The 17749-nt window shown below is 44.7% G+C and overlaps 1 protein-coding gene across 2 annotated transcripts in view; it reads left to right on the top strand.

The window, feature by feature from the left end:
• Positions 1-17749, top strand: part of LOC139536245 (plexin-A1-like) — a 416804-nt gene that overhangs the window by 81084 nt on the left and 317971 nt on the right. The window lies entirely within an intron of this gene.

The following is a 17749-nucleotide window of genomic DNA, read 5'->3' as shown; positions in this document are numbered from 1 at the left end:
GACCTTCTCCAGATCCTTCAGGTTTCGGGGCTGTCGCTGGGCAATACGGACTTTCAGCTCCCTCCAAAGATTTTCTATTGGGTTCAGGTCTGGAGACTGGCTAGGCCACTCCAGGACCTTGAGATACTTCTTACGGAGCCACTCCTTAGTTGCCCTGGCTGTGTGTTTCGGGTCGTTGTCATGCTGGAAGACCCAGCCACGACCCATCATCAATGCTCTTACTGAGGGAAGGAGGTTGTTGGCTAAGATCTCGCAATACATGGCCCCATCCATCCTCCCCTCAATACGGTGCAGTCGTCCTGTCCCCTTTGCAGAAAAGCATCCCCAAAGAATTATGTTTCCACCTCCATGCTTCACGGTTGGGATGGTGTTCTTGGGGTTGTACTCATCCTTCTTCTTCCTCCAAACACGGCGAGTGGAGTTTAGACCAAAAAGCTCTATTTTTGAATCATCAGACCACATGACCTTCTCCCATTCCTCCTCTGGATCATCCAGATGGTCATTGGCAAACTTCAGACGGGCCTGGACATGCGCCTGCTTGAGCAGGGGGACCTTGCGTGCGCTGCAGGATTTTAATCCATGACGGCGTAGTGTGTTACTAATGGTTTTCTTTGAGACTGTGGTCCCAGCTCTCTTCAGGTCATTGACCAGGTCCTGCCGTGTAGTTCTGGGCTGATCCCTCACCTTCCTCATGATCATTGATGCCCCACGAGGTGAGATCTTGCATGGAGCCCCAGACCGAGGGTGATTGACCATCATCTTGAACTTCTTCTATTTTCTTCTATTTTCTAATAATTGCGCCAACAGTTGTTTCCTTCTCACCAAGCTGCTTGCCTATTGTCCTGTAGCCCATCCCAGCCTTGTGCAGGTCTACAATTTTATCCCTGATGTCCTTACACAGCTCTCTGGTCTTGGCTATTGTGGAGAGGTTGGAATCTGTTTGATTGAGTGTGTGGACAGGTGTCTTTTATACAGGTAACGAGTTCAAACAGGTGCAGTTAATACAGGTAATGAGTGGAGAACAGGAGGGCTTCTTAAAGAAAAACTAACAGGTCTGTGAGAGCCGGAATTCTTACTGGTTGGTAGGTGATCAAATACTTATGTCATGCAATAAAATGCAAATTAATTATTTAAAAATCATACAATGTGATTTTCTGGATTTTTGTTTTAGATTCCGTCTCTCACAGTTGAAGTGTACCTATGATAAAAATGACAGACCTCTACATGCTTTGTAAGTAGGAAAACCTGCAAAATCGGCAGTGTATCAAATACTTGTTCTCCCCACTGTACATACGGTCCTGTGTACTTCACATTGGTGATGAGGGGAACATGACATGTACATACGGTCCGGTGTACTTCACATTGGTGGTGAGGGGAACATGACATGTACATACGGTCCAGTGTACTTCACATTGGTGGTGAGGGGAACATGACATGTACATACGGTCCTGTGTACTTCACATTGGTGATGAGGGGAACATGACATGTACATACGGTCCTGTGTACTTCACATTGGTGGTGAGGGGAACATGACATGTACATACGGTCCGGTGTACTTCACATTGGTGGTGAGGGGAACATGACATGTACATACGGTCCGGTGTACTTCACATTGGTGATGAGGGGAACATGACATGTACATACGGTCCGGTGTACTTCACATTGGTGGTGAGGGGAACATGACATGTACATACGGTCCAGTGTACTTCACATTGGTGGTGAGGGGAACATGACATGTACATACGGTCCGGTGTACTTCACATTGGTGGTGAGGGGAACATGACATGTACATACGGTCCAGTGTACTTCACATTGGTGATGAGGGGAACATGACATGTACATACGGTCCGGTGTACTTCACATTGGTGATGAGGGGAACATGACATGTACATACGGTCCGGTGTACTTCACATTGGTGGTGAGGGGAACATGACATGTACATACGGTCCAGTGTACTTCACATTGGTGGTGAGGGGAACATGACATGTCCTTACGGTCCGGTGTACTTCACATTGGTGATGAGGGGAACATGACATGTACATACGGTCCGGTGTACTTCACATTGGTGATGAGGGGAACATGACATGTACATACGGTCCGGTGTACTTCACATTGGTGGTGAGGGGAACATGACATGTACAGTGGGGAGAACAAGTATTTGATACACTGCTGATTTTGCATATTTTCCTACTTACAAAGCATGTAGAGGTCTGTAATTTTTATCATAGGTACACTTCAACTGTGAGAGACGGAATCTAAAACAAAAATCCAGAAAATCACATTGTATGATTTTTAAGTAATTAATTAGCATTTTATTGCATGACATAAGTATTTGATACATCAGAAAAGCAGAACTTAATATTTGGTACAGAATCCTTTGTTTGCAATTACAGAGATCATACGTTTCCTGTAGTTCTTGACCAGGTTTGCACACACTGCAGCAGGGATTTTGGCCCACTCCTCCATACAGACCTTCTCCAGATCCTTCAGGTTTCGGGGCCGTCGCTGGGCAATACGGACTTTCAGCTCCCTCCAAAGATTTTCTATTGGGTTCAGGTCTGGAGACTGGCTAGGCCACTCCAGGACCTTGAGATGCTTCTTACGGAGCCACTCCTTAGTTGCCCTGGCTGTGTGTTTCGGGTCGTTGTCATGCTGGAAGACCCAGCCACGACCCATCATCAATGCTCTTACTGAGGGAAGGAGGTTGTTGGCTAAGATCTCGCAATACATGGCCCCATCCATCCTCCCCTCAATACGGTGCAGTCGTCCTGTCCCCTTTGCAGAAAAGCATCCCCAAAGAATTATGTTTCCACCTCCATGCTTCACGGTTGGGATGGTGTTCTTGGGGTTGTACTCATCCTTCTTCTTCCTCCAAACACGGCGAGTGGAGTTTAGACCAAAAAGCTCTATTTTTGAATCATCAGACCACATGACCTTCTCCCATTCCTCCTCTGGATCATCCAGATGGTCATTGGCAAACTTCAGACGGGCCTGGACATGCGCCTGCTTGAGCAGGGGGACCTTGCGTGCGCTGCAGGATTTTAATCCATGACGGCGTAGTGTGTTACTAATGGTTTTCTTTGAGACTGTGGTCCCAGCTCTCTTCAGGTCATTGACCAGGTCCTGCCGTGTAGTTCTGGGCTGATCCCTCACCTTCCTCATGATCATTGATGCCCCACGAGGTGAGATCTTGCATGGAGCCCCAGACCGAGGGTGATTGACCATCATCTTGAACTTCTTCTATTTTCTTCTATTTTCTAATAATTGCGCCAACAGTTGTTTCCTTCTCACCAAGCTGCTTGCCTATTGTCCTGTAGCCCATCCCAGCCTTGTGCAGGTCTACAATTTTATCCCTGATGTCCTTACACAGCTCTCTGGTCTTGGCTATTGTGGAGAGGTTGGAATCTGTTTGATTGAGTGTGTGGACAGGTGTCTTTTATACAGGTAACGAGTTCAAACAGGTGCAGTTAATACAGGTAATGAGTGGAGAACAGGAGGGCTTCTTAAAGAAAAACTAACAGGTCTGTGAGAGCCGGAATTCTTACTGGTTGGTAGGTGATCAAATACTTATGTCATGCAATAAAATGCAAATTAATTATTTAAAAATCATACAATGTGATTTTCTGGATTTTTGTTTTAGATTCCGTCTCTCACAGTTGAAGTGTACCTATGATAAAAATGACAGACCTCTACATGCTTTGTAAGTAGGAAAACCTGCAAAATCGGCAGTGTATCAAATACTTGTTCTCCCCACTGTACATACGGTCCTGTGTACTTCACATTGGTGATGAGGGGAACATGACATGTACATACGGTCCGGTGTACTTCACATTGGTGGTGAGGGGAACATGACATGTACATACGGTCCAGTATACTTCACATTGGTGGTGAGGGGAACATGACATGTCCATACGGTCCGGTGTGCTTCACCTTGGTGGTGAGGGGAACATGACATGTACATACGGTCCGGTGTACTTCACATTGGTGGTGAGGGGAACATGACATGTACATACGGTCCGGTGTACTTCACATTGGTGGTGAGGGGAACATGACATGTACATACGGTCCGGTGTGCTTCACATTGGTCGTGAGGGGAACATGACATGTACATACGGTCCGGTGTGCTTCACATTGGTGGTGAGGGGAACATGACATGTACATACGGTCCAGTGTACTTCACATTGGTGGTGAGGGGAACATGACATGTACATACGGTCCGGTTTACTTCACATTGGTGGTGAGGGGAACATGACATGTACATACGGTCCAGTGTACTTCACATTGGTGGTGAGGGGAACATGACATGTACATACGGTCCGGTGTGCTTTGTTACTGGAAGTACAGCTCACTAGTAGGACATGTTGTTCAGTGTAGCTTTAGACGTTGGTGTCAATACCTAACCCAAGATCTTTGAGCTGTTACCCAGTGGGATGTGTGAATAATATGTCTGTGCTGAGAGATGCCAGGCTGTTTTAGCATATGTGTGGGATGTGACAGCATGTGTTTAGTTACACCCTCACCAGTATGTGCGTGTATTTATAGAATCAGACCGTTGCATATCCATGCACGCTGCATACCGATACAGTGTTGGGAGTAATGCATTACAAAACTAACAGTACATTAATATACTACTTTTATGACTAACAAAGTAATATAACGACTTACTGTGTTCAAATATTGTAATATTGTTGTTACTTTGTCAGGTAACGCTTCCATTACTTTAAGAATCAAATTGCTACCGGCGTGTTTTATATACACTGCTTAAAAAAATAAAGGGAACACTTAAACAACACAATGTAACTCCAAGTCAATCACACTTCTGTGAAATCAAACTGTCCACTTAGGAAGCAACACTGATTGACAATAAATTTCACATGCTGTTGTGCAAATGGAATAGACAAAAGGTGGAAATTATAGGCAATTAGCAAGACACCCCCAAAAAAGGAGTGATTCTGCAGGTGGTGACCACAGACCACTTCTCAGTTCCTATGCTTCCTGGCTGATGTTTTGGTCACTTTTGAATGCTGGCGGTGCTCTCACTCTAGTGGTAGCATGAGACGGAGTCTACAACCCACACAAGTGGCTCAGGTAGTGCAGTTCATCCAGGATGGCACATCAATGCGAGCTGTGGCAAAAAGGTTTGCTGTGTCTGTCAGCGTAGTGTCCAGAGCATGGAGGCGCTACCAGGAGACAGGCCAGTACATCAGGAGACGTGGAGGAGGCCGTAGGAGGGCAACAACCCAGCAGCAGGACCGCTACCTCCGCCTTTGTGCAAGGAGGTGCACTGCCAGAGCCCTGCAAAATGACCTCCAGCAGGCCACAAATGTGCATGTGCCTGCTCAAACGGTCAGAAACAGACTCCATGAGGGTGGTATGAGGGCCCGACGTCCACAGGTGGGGGTTGTGCTTACAGCCCACCGTGCAGGACGTTTGGCATTTGCCAGAGAACACCAAGATTGGCAAATTCGCCACTGGCGCCCTGTGCTCTTCACAGATGAAAGCAGGTTCACACTGAGCACATGAGCACATGTGACAGACGTGACAGAGTCTGGAGACGCCGTGGAGAACGTTCTGCTGCCTGCAACATCCTCCAGCATGACCGTTTTGGCGATGGGTCAGTCATGGTGTGGGGTGGCATTTCTTTGTGGGGCCGCACAGCCCTCCATGTGCTCGCCAGAGGTAGCCTGACTGCCATTAGGTACCGAGATGAGATCCTCAGACCCCTTGTGAGACCATATGCTGACACATGCACATTTGTGGCCTGCTGGAGGTCATTTTGCAGGGCTCTGGCAGTGCACCTCCTTGCACAAAGGCGGAGGTAGCGGTCCTGCTGCTGGGTTGTTGCCCTCCTACGGCCTCCTCCACGTCTCCTGATGTACTGGCCTGTCTCCTGGTAGCGCCTCCATGCTCTGGACACTACGCTGACAGACACAGCAAACCTTTTTTCCACAGCTCGCATTGATGTGCCATCCTGGATGAACTGCACTACCTGAGCCACTTGTGTGGGTTGTAGACTCCGTCTCATGCTACCACTAGAGTGAGAGCACCGCCAGCATTCAAAAGTGACCAAAACATCAGCCAGGAAGCATAGGAACTGAGAAGTGGTCTGTGGTCACCACCTGCAGAATCACTCCTTTTTTGGGGGTGTCTTGCTAATTGCCTATAATTTCCACCTTTTGTCTATTCCATTTGCACAACAGCATGTGAAATTTATTGTCAATCAGTGTTGCTTCCTAAGTGGACAGTTTGATTTCACAGAAGTGTGATTGACTTGGAGTTACATTGTGTTGTTTAAGTGTTCCCTTTATTTTTTTGAGCAGTGTATATATATTTTTTAAAGCCTCCTCTCCTGCTAACGGAATTAATGCTCTATCGGTCTAGGCTGGGGCTGTAACGGTCTAGGCTGGGGCTGTAACGGTCTAGGCTGCAGCTGTAACGGTCTAGGCTGGGGCTGTAACGGTCTAGGCTGGGGCTGTAACGGTCTAGGCTGGGGCTGTAACGGTCTAGGCTGGGGCTGTAACGGTCTAGGCTGGGTCTGTAACGGTCTAGGCTGCGGCTGTAACGGTCTAGGCTGGGGCTGTAACGGTCTAGGCTGGGTCTGTAACGGTCTAGGCTGGGGCTGTAACGGTCTAGGCTGGGGCTGTAACGGTCCAGGCTGCGACTGTAACGGTCCAGGCTGCGGCTGTAGCGGTCTAGGATGCGGCTGTAGCGGTCTAGGCTGCGGCTGTAACGGTCTAGGCTGCGGCTGTAACGGTCTAGGCTGGGGCTGTAACGGTCTAGGCTGGGGCTGTAACGGTCTAGGCTGGGGCTGGAACGGTCTAGGCTGGGGCTGTAACGGTCTAGGCTGGGGCTGTAACGGTCTAGGCTGGGGCTGTAACGGTCTAGGCTGGGGCTGTAACGGTCCAGGCTGCGACTGTAACGGTCCAGGCTGCGGCTGTAGCGGTCTAGGATGCGGCTGTAGCGGTCTAGGCTGGGGCTGTAACGGTCTAGGCTGGGGCTGTAACGGTCTAGGCTGGGGCTGTAACGGTCTAGGCTGGGGCTGTAACGGTCCAGGCTGCGACTGTAATGGTCCAGGCTGCGGCTGTAGCGGTCCAGGCTGCGGCTGTAGCGGTCTAGGATGCGGCTGTAGCGTTCTAGGCTGCGGCTGTAGCGGTCTAGGATGCAGATGTAGCAGTCTAGGCTGTGCCTGTAGCAGTCTAGGCTGTGCCTGTAGCAGTCTAGGCTGCATCTGTAGCGGTCTAGGCTGCGCCTGTAGCGGTCTAGGCTGCGCCTGTAGCGGTCTAGGCTGCGCCTGTAGCGGTCTAGGCTGCGCCTGTAGCGGTCTAGGCTGCGCCTGTAGCGGTCTAGGCTGCGCCTGTAGCGGTCTAGGCTGCATCTGTAGCAGTCTAGGCTGCATCTGTAGCGGTCTAGGCTGCGGCTGTAGCGGTCTAGGCTGCGCACTCCTGTTTTTTTACATCTACTTTAGGCACATTTATAAATCGTAAATGATAGGCCTCTTCTTCAAGTGTTACAGGTGAAATCTCCATGCAGCATCTACATGCCAACCATTTGATCTCAATTCCCCCTGCTTCTCCTTCACCCAAATCCAGACAGCTGATGTCCTGAAACAGCTGCAGAATCTGGATCCCTACAAATCAGCTGGGGTAGACAATCTGGACTCTCTCTTCCTAAAAGTATCCGCCGCCATTGTCGCAACCACTATTACTAGTCTGTACAACCTCTCTTTTGTATCCCCTCTTCAAAGGGGGAGACACTCTAGACCCAAACTGTTGCAGACCTATATCCATTCTGCCCTGCCTTTCTAAAGTCTTCAAATGCCAAGTGAACAAACAGATCACCGACCATCTCAAATCCCACCGTACCTTCTCCGCTATGCAATCCGGTTTCCGAGCTGGTCACGAGTGCACCTCAAGGTCAAGGTCCTAAACGATATCATAACCACCATCGATAAAAAATAGTACTGTGGAGCCGTCTTCATCAACCTGGCCAAGGCTTTCGACTCTGTCAATCACCACATTCTTATCGGCAGACTCAACAGCCTTGGTTTCTCTAATGACTGCCTCGCCTGGTTCACGAACTACTTCTCAGATAGAGATCAGTGTGTCAAATCAGAGGGCCTGTTGTCCGGACCTCTGGCAGTCTCTATGGGGGTGCCACAGGGTTCAATTCTTGGGCTGACTCTTTTATCTGTATATATTAATGATGTCGCTCTTACTGCGGGTGATTCTTTGATCCACCTCTATGCAGACGACACCATTCTGTATACATCTGGTCCCTCTTTGTACACTGTGTTAACTAACCTCCAAACGAGCTTCAATGCCATATAACACTCCTTCTGTGGCCTCCAACTTCTCTTAAACGCTAGTAAAACTAAATGCATGCTCTTCAACCGATCGCTGCCCGCACCTGCCCGCCCGCCTAGCATCACTACTCTGGACGGTTCTGACGTAGAATATGTGAACAACTGTAATACCTAGGTGTCTGGCTAGACTGTAAACTCTCCTTCCAGACTCATATTAAGCATCTCCAATCCAAAATTAAATCTAGAATCAGCTTCCTATTTCGCAACAAAGCATCCTTCACTCATGCTGCCAAACATACCCTCGTTAAACTGACTATCCTGCCCATCATTGACTTCGGCGATGTCATACACAAAATAGCCTCCAACACTCTACTCAACAAATTGGAGGTAGTCTATAACAGTGCCATCCGTTTTGTCACCAAAGCCCCATATACTACCCACCATTGCGACCTGTATGCTGTCATTGGCTGGTCCTTGCTACATATTCGTCGCCAAACCCACTGGCTCCAGGTCATCTGTAAGTCTTTGCTAGATAAAGCTCTGCCTTGTCTCAGCTCACTGGTCACCATAGCAACACCCACTCGTAGCACGCGCTCCAGCAGGTATATTTCACTGGTCATCCCCAAAGCCAACACCTCCTTTGGCCGCCTTTCCTTACAGTTCTCTGCTGCCAATGACTGGAATGAATTGCAAAAATCACTGAAGCTGGAGCCTTATATCTCCCTCACTAACTTCAAGCATTGGCTGTCAGAGCAGCTTACCGATCGCTGCAGCTGTACACAGCCCATCTGTAAATAGCCCATCCAACCAACTACCTACCTCATCCCCATATTATTAATTTTTTTTTTTTCTGCTCCGCCACTACTTCGCCACTATGGCCTATTTTTTGCCTTACTTCATTTGCACACACTGTATACAGATTTTCTATTGTGTTATTGACTGTATGTTTATTTATCCCATGTGTAACTCTGTGTTGTTTTTGTCACACTGCTTTGCTTTATCTTGGCCAGGTTGCAGTTGTAAATGAGAACATGTTCTCAACTGGTCTACCTGGTTAAATAAAGGTGAAATACATTTTATATATATATATATCATATATATCAGTTTCATGAGAATATGCATTTATATATTTTTTAATTAGGCTATGTAGCCTGCAGTGAGTGAATTATGTAGCCTACAGTGATTGAATTATGTAGGCCTACAGTGAGTGAATTATGTAGCCTACAGCGAGTGAATTATAGAGCCTACAGTGAGTGAATTATAGAGCCTACAGTGAGTGAATTATGTAGGCCTACAGTGAGTTAATTATGTAGCCAACAGTGAGTGAATTATAGAGCCTACAGTGAGTGAATTATGTAGGCCTACAGTGAGTGAATTATAGAGCCTACAGTGAGTGAATTATAGAGCCTACAGTGAGTGAATTATGTAGCCAACAGTGAGTGAATTATGTAGGCCTACAGTGAGTTAATTATGTAGACCTACAGTGAGTGAGTTATAGAGCCTACAGTGAGTGAATTATGTAGGCCTACAGTGAGTGAATTATGTAGGCCTACAGTGAGTGAATTATAGAGCCTACAGTGAGTGAATTATGTAGCCTACAGTGAGTGAATTATGTAGGCCTACAGTGAGTGAATTATGTAGCCTACAGTGAGTGAATTATGTAGCCCTACAGTGAGTGAATTATGTAGCCCTACAGTGAGTGAATTATAGAGCCTACAGTGAGTGAATTATGTAGCCCTACAGTGAGTGAATTATAGAGCCTACAGTGAGTGAATTATGTAGCCTACAGTGAGTGAATTATGTAGCCTACAGTGAGTGAATTATGTAGCCCTACAGTGAGTGAATTATGTAGCCCTACAGTGAGTGAATTATAGAGCCCTACAGTGAGTGAATTATAGAGCCTACAGTGAGTGAATTATGTAGCCTACAGTGAGTGAATTATGTCGCCTACAGTGAGTGAATTATAGAGCCTACAGTGAGTGAATTATAGAGCCCTACAGTGAGTGAATTATAGAGCCTACAGTGAGTGAATTATAGAGCCCTACAGTGAGTGAATTATAGAGCAGACGTTAACAAACTGTAGCCTACCTCTGTTTTGCTTCTTTTTATTTTTCTTTGTGGCGCGCGCTGTTGTGTTCTCACATGCGGAAAACTATCTGACCATTTGAACTCATAAGAAACGAGGCTTTTTCCACAAAATGTAGAAAATGTCAATGGGTCTGAATACATTCTGAAGGCACTGTATATAGTAATGTATGTATGCATGTAAGTCTAATGTCTAGGTTAATGTTTTCATTATGTGTCGGACCTCAGGAAGACTAGTTGTCGCCATTGGCGTCGGCTAATCGGGATCCCCATAAAATCTAAATGCAAACAATGTCAGGTAAATCCTAGACACAAAATTGTGTTGAAATAAAAGGCATTTAACGTAACATCAAAGGATTTACTTACCAATGATGATGTCCAACAAAATTGACCAAACAATGTCAGAAATCACGTGCTAAATTACTAAATGAAAATTGCCACTTTGGCTAATCTGATGTCCTATAGTGGAGCACAGTGCTGAATGGACAGCATAAGATAGTAATATGTAATATTACTTTTCATACAAAGTAACATTGAAACACGTTGATTTTGTTAAATGTAACAAATAACATGTAATATCCCAACACTGGTCATACATGTATAAATGCATGAACGCACATAGAATGAATAAATACATCTGTGTGTGTGTGTGTTTGCACATAATGCATTGGTGAAGAGAGGTGTGTGTGTTTTTGCACATTATGTATTGGTGAAGAGAAGTGTGTGTATGTGCGTGCATGCCTTGTGTGTTTTAGAGGTGAGGGCAAGTGAAGGCCAATAGATGCTGCCTAATGAGAAGACAGCTAATGAATAGAGAGGAGCGGAGGGCAAGAGGGTGACAGGACACACACACGCCTGCACACATGCACAGAATTGCAGGCTTGTCCCGAAACCATGCTGTCAGCAGTGTCGGAGCTCAGAAGAGATGGTGCTAGCTACCCCCTTCTCCTTTTCTCTCATTTTCTCTCCTCTTCTCGCCTCTCCTTTTCTCAAATTGTCTCTCCTCTCCTTCTCTCATTTTCTCTCCTTTTCTCTCTCACCTGGGGTCAGTGCCTTCAGACAGCAGCTGTCAATTAAAGGGTAGAATCGGGGTTATCCTAGGGGCGGTGTGTGCGTCTCTGTGATCGGCTACTCGGCCTCCGAACCCGACTAGAGGCTCTACATCAGTGTGTTTGTGCGTGTGTGTGTGTGTATGTGCGAGTGTACATGATACACGTCTCTGTGCTAGCTAGCTTTTGGTCATAACAATATATCTCTAACCTGTAAGATAACATGACAATATTACCCCTATGAGTGTGTGTGTGTATTTAGCTACATATTGTGAAATACTTATATAAAATGTACCTGTGAATCAATGCATACCTCTACTTGGTGTGTACATGTGGGTTTCTCTGTATGGACCGACATGCTTTCTGCCATATGAAGGACCATATTTCACTGATGGGTGGGGTTAGGTGTCTAATCCATCTCCGTCTCAAACCAATCACAGACCCTTTGGCTCTGTGCCAGCTAGGAACTTCTGTATGGAGCCAACTGGAGGCTGTTTCCTAGAGGTTTAACAGAGAGAGTGTGTGAGAGGTAGGACTGAGAAGCTCAGTTCTGGTGACTTTTTAAAAGGACATTCCACTCCAAACTGAAAAAAATTAAATAATTATCCAGCACCGAACATTTATAATTTCCACCTCCAGAAATGAACCAAATAACATATTGGTACAATTATTTTAACATATTGGACCAGGCATATAGCCATTGCATGGTCCATATTATCAGGTATGCTATTAGCAATAAGCATTCTAGAAAGACTGAAGCATTGGGTACCTATCTGCATTTACCCTATTGGGCTGGCTAATAATTAATGGAGTCCCGCATCAGGTCGGAATCCGATGGTTCCCCACAGCTGAGCCGCAAAAGAAATCAGCTGGCGGGTAGAATGAAAACATCCTTTCAAACCGCAGGTCGGCTTGCACTTCCGAAAATTACACTGCGGGTCGGAAACCTTTTAAATCAAGATAATACACTTTTTATCCTAGGAGCTGTTGTGTTGTGAATTCCATTTTGTGAGCGGCTCATTTTACGTTATTTGAAAACAAAATCATCTCCAAAATATTTAAGGGGCATTGCACTAATAATGGCAGTGACTAGGGAAACGTTCCCGCTGTTCTTAGTGCCAGTCTGCACGTTCAAACTAAAACAATGTAACTAATAATGGTGCTGACTAGGGAAACGTTCCCGCTGTTCTTAGTGCCAGTCTGCACGTTCAAACTAAAACAATGTAACTAATAATGGTGCTGACTAGGGAAACGTTCCCGCTGTTCAAACTAAAACCATGTAACTAATAATGGTGCTGACTAGGAAAACGTTCCCGCTGTTCAAACTAAAACCATGTAACTAATAATGGTGCTGACTAGGGAAACGTTCCCGCTGTTCGAAACTAAAACCATGTAACTAATAATGGTGCTGACTAGGAAAACGTTCCCGCTGTTCGAAACTAAAACCATGTAACTAATAATGGTGCTGACTAGGAAAACGTTCCCGCTGTTCGAAACTAAAACCATGTAACTAATAATGGTGCTGACTAGGAAAACGTTCCCGCTGTTCGAAACTAAAACAATGTAACTAATAATGGTGCTGACTAGGAAAACGTTCCCGCTGTTCGAAACTAAAACCATGTAACTAATAATGGTGCTGACTAGGAAAACGTTCCCGCTGTTCGAAACTAAAACCATGTAACTAATAATGGTGCTGACTAGGAAAACGTTCCCGCTGTTCGAAACTAAAACCATGTAACTAATAATGGTGCTGACTAGGGAAACGTTCCCGCTGTTCGAAACTAAAACCATGTAACTAATAATGGTGCTGACTAGGGAAACGTTCCCGCTGTTCAAACTAAAACCATGTAACTAATAATGGTGCTGACTAGGAAAACGTTCCCGCTGTTCAAACTAAAACCATGTAACTAATAATGGTGCTGACTAGGAAAACGTTCCCGCTGTTCGAAACTAAAACCATGTAACTAATAATGGTGCTGACTAGGAAAACGTTCCCGCTGTTCGAAACTAAAACAATGTAACTAATAATGGTGCTGACTAGGAAAACGTTCCCGCTGTTCGAAACTAAAACAATGTAACTAATAATGGTGCTGACTAGGAAAACGTTCCCGCTGTTCGAAACTAAAACAATGTAACTAATAATGGTGCTGACTAGGAAAACGTTCCCGCTGTTCGAAACTAAAACAATGTAACTAATAATGGTGCTGACTAGGAAAACGTTCCCGCTGTTCGAAACTAAAACAATGTAACTAATAATGGTGCTGACTAGGAAAACGTTCGCGCTGTTCGAAACTAAAACCATGTAACTAATAATGGTGCTGACTAGGAAAACGTTCCCGCTGTTCGAAACTAAAACCATGTAACTAATAATGGTGCTGACTAGGAAAACGTTCCCGCTGTTCGAAACTAAAACCATGTAACTAATAATGGTGCTGACTAGGAAAACGTTCCCGCTGTTCGAAACTAAAACCATGTAACTAATAATGGTGCTGACTAGGAAAACGTTCCCGCTGTTCGAAACTAAAACCATGTAACTAATAATGGTGCTGACTAGGAAAACGTTCCCGCTGTTCGAAACTAAAACCATGTAACTAATAATGGTGCTGACTAGGAAAACGTGCCCGCTGTTCGAAACTAAAACAATGTAACAAATAATGGTGCTGACTAGGGAAACGTTCCCGCTGTTCAAACTAAAACCATGTAACTAATAATGGTGCTGACTAGGGAAACGTTCCCGCTGTTCAAACTAAAACCATGTAACTAATAATGGTGCTGACTAGGGAAACGTTCCCGCTGTTCGAAACTAAAACAATGTAACTAATAATGGTGCTGACTAGGAAAACGTTCCCGCTGTTCGAAACTAAAACAATGTAACTAATAATGGTGCTGACTAGGGAAACGTTCCCGCTGTTCGAAACTAAAACAATGTAACTAATAATGGTGCTGACTAGGGAAACGTTCCCGCTGTTCGAAACTAAAACAATGTAACTAATAATGGTGCTGACTAGGAAAACGTTCCCGCTGTTCAAACTAAAACAATGTAACTAATAATGGTGCTGACTAGGAAAACGTTCCCGCTGTTCAAACTAAAACAATGTAACTAATAATGGTGCTGACTAGGGAAACGTTCCCGCTGTTCGAAACTAAAACAATGTAACTAATAATGGTGCTGACTAGGAAAACGTTCCCGCTGTTCGAAACTAAAACAATGTAACTAATAATGGTGCTGACTAGGAAAACGTTCCCGCTGTTCGAAACTAAAACAATGTAACTAATAATGGTGCTGACTAGGAAAACGTTCCCGCTGTTCGAAACTAAAACCATGTAACTAATAATGGTGCTGACTAGGAAAACATTCCCGCTGTTCGAAACTAAAACCATGTAACTAATAATGGTGCTGACTAGGAAAACGTTCCCGCTGTTCGAAACTAAAACAATGTAACTAATAATGGTGCTGACTAGGAAAACGTTCCCGCTGTTCGAAACTAAAACAATGTAACTAATAATGGTAGTGACTAGGGAAACGCTCCCGCTGTTCTTAGTGCCAGTCTGCACGTTCAAACTAAAACAATGTAACTAATAATGGCAGTGACGAGGGAAACGTTCCCGCTGTTCATAGTGCCAGTCTGCACGTTCAAACTAAAACAATGTAACTAATAATGGCAGTGACTAGGGAAACGTTCCCGCTGTTCTTAGTGCCAGTCTGCACGTTCAAACTAAAACAATGTAACTAATAATGGCATCTTTATGCTTTTATTAGTAAAATAATGATTAAAAATACTCTTTCAAAATGCCAATGTTTATTTCGTTATGATCCATAATGAATTACTATGGGAATAAATATCACTGAATTACAGAAATATATGTAATTATTGTTGGAGAGTCATGTCATATTTTTCGATATACTGTAGGCGACATGAGTCTCACTAGTGTTGAGTAATGTGCTGTTAAAAGTGGTGTAGGTCTTATTTATTTAAAGAGCATATAAAAGTTTGAAGCAATAGGATTTGAAGCATTAGCCTATAACTATTTTAGCATCGTTTCGTGTTGCTCTGAGACAAGCATTGGGACTGGTCTTGATAAATCAATGAGATTTTATTTTCACATAATCTCTGTTTGGGTATTTGTTAGACTAGAATTAGAAAATTAGGGTGTAGAAACGTTATGCTCTTAGTGTAACCTTTATTTATCTAGGCAAGTCAGTTAAGAACAAATTCTTATTTACAAGGGCAGCCTACTCCTTCCTCCCCATCGGGGAATTGAACCCCGGTCTCCCGCAGGACATTGGATTCTTTAGCTAAATAACCCAGTTCTGTACCCCCGACCATCGTACAGCGCCATATTTTCCGTTCTATCCTAACGGAATCCCAGAGGGTTTTTTCATTTTCCTTGGATTAGAAACACCATAATATTAATCAAATGAATCCCAAACTCTAAAAGTAATTGGAAAGGTAGATAAAAATGAATTATGACATTATGGTTACAATAAAGAATGTAAACAAGATGCTGTGTTTTTATTTACATTAGTGATGGACAGCTGGTGGCATTTTGAAAATGGGTTTTCAAACACTTGTAGCCTGATTAGCAGGACAATAGACTCTTTATAGCCCGGCTACTGTAGGTGTGACAATCACTCTACATGCAATGTATTCAATGCTTAAGTAATCTCTAACATTACAAAGTGTTAAAAAAAACAAAAATGTATTTCACCTTTATTTAACCAGGTAGGCTAGTTGAGAACAAGTTCTCATTTGCAACTGCGACCTGGCCAAGATAAAGCATAGCAATTCGACACATACAACAACACAGAGTTACACATGGAATAAACAAAACATACAGTCAATAATACAGTAGAACATTTAAAAAAAAGTCTATATACAGTGAGTGCAAATGAGGTAAGATAAGGGAGTTAATGCAATAAATAGGCCATGGTGGTGAAGTAATTACAATATAGCAATTAAACACTGGAATGGTAGATGTGCAGAAGATGAATGTGCAAGTAGAGATACTGGGGTGCAAAAGAGCAAGATAAATAAATAAATACAGTATGGGGATGAGGTAGATAGATGGGCTGTTTACAGATGGACTATGTACAGGTGCAGTGATCTGTGAGCTGCTCTGACAGATGGTGCTTAAAGCTAGTGAAGTCTCCAGCTTCAGTGATTTTTGCAGTTCGTTCCAGTCATTGGCAGCAGAGAACTGGAAGGAAAGGCGACCAAAGGAGGAATTGACTTTGGGGATGACCAGTGAGATATACCTGCTGGAGCGCGTGCTACTGGTGGGTGCTGCTATGGTGACCAGTGAGCTGAGATAAGGTGGGGCTTTACCTAGCAGAGACTTGTAGATAACCTGTAGCCAGTGGGTTTGGCGACGATTATGAAGCGAGGGCCAACCAACGAGAGCATACAGGTCGCATTGGTGGGTAGTGTATTGGGATTTGGTGACAAAACGGATGGCACTGTGATAGACTGCATCCAATTTGTTGAGTAGAGTGTTGAAAGCTATTTTACAGATGATATCGCCGAAGTCGAAGATTGGTAGGATGGTCAGTTTTACGAGGGTATGTTTGGCAGCATGAGTGAAGGATGCTTTGTTGCGATATAGGAAGCCGATTCTAGATTTAATTTTGGATAGGAGATGCTTAATGTGAGTCTGGAAGCAGAGTTTACAGTCTAACCTGACACCTAGGTATTTGTAGTTGTCCACGTTTTCAGAGCCGTCCAGAGTAGTGATGCTGGACGGGCGGGCAGGTGCGGGCAGTGATCGATTGAATAGCATGCATTTAGTTTTACTTCCATTTAGGAGCAGTTGGAGGTCACGGAAGGAGAGTTGTATGGCATTGAAGCTCGTCTGGAGGTTAGATAACACAGTGTCCAAAGAGGGGCCAGAAGTATACAGAATGGTGTCGTCTGCGTAGAGGTGGATCAGAGAATCACCAGCAGCAAGAGCGACATCATTGATGTATACAGAGAAAAGAGTCGGCCTGAGAATTGAACCCTGTGGCACCCCCATAGAGACTGCAAGAGGTCCGGACAACAGGCCCTCTGATTTTACACACTGAACTCTATCTGAGAAGTAGTTGGTGAACCAGGCGAGGCAGTCATTTGAGAAACCGAGGCTATTGAGTCTGCCGATAAGAATGTGGTGATTGACAGAGTCGAAAGCCTTGGCCAGGTTGATGAATACGGCTGCACAGTACTGACTCTTATTGATTGCAGTTATGATATCGTTTAGTACCTTGAGCATGGCTGAGGTGCACCCATGACCAGCTCTGAAACCAGATTGCATAGCGGAGAAGGTACGGTGGGATTCG

The sequence above is a fragment of the Salvelinus alpinus genome, chromosome 12 (genome assembly GCF_045679555.1).
Source record: "Salvelinus alpinus chromosome 12, SLU_Salpinus.1, whole genome shotgun sequence".
Lineage (NCBI taxonomy): Eukaryota > Metazoa > Chordata > Actinopteri > Salmoniformes > Salmonidae > Salvelinus > Salvelinus alpinus.
The sequence above is the reverse complement of the archived record's forward strand: the minus strand, read 5'-3'. Positions and strand labels throughout refer to the sequence as shown.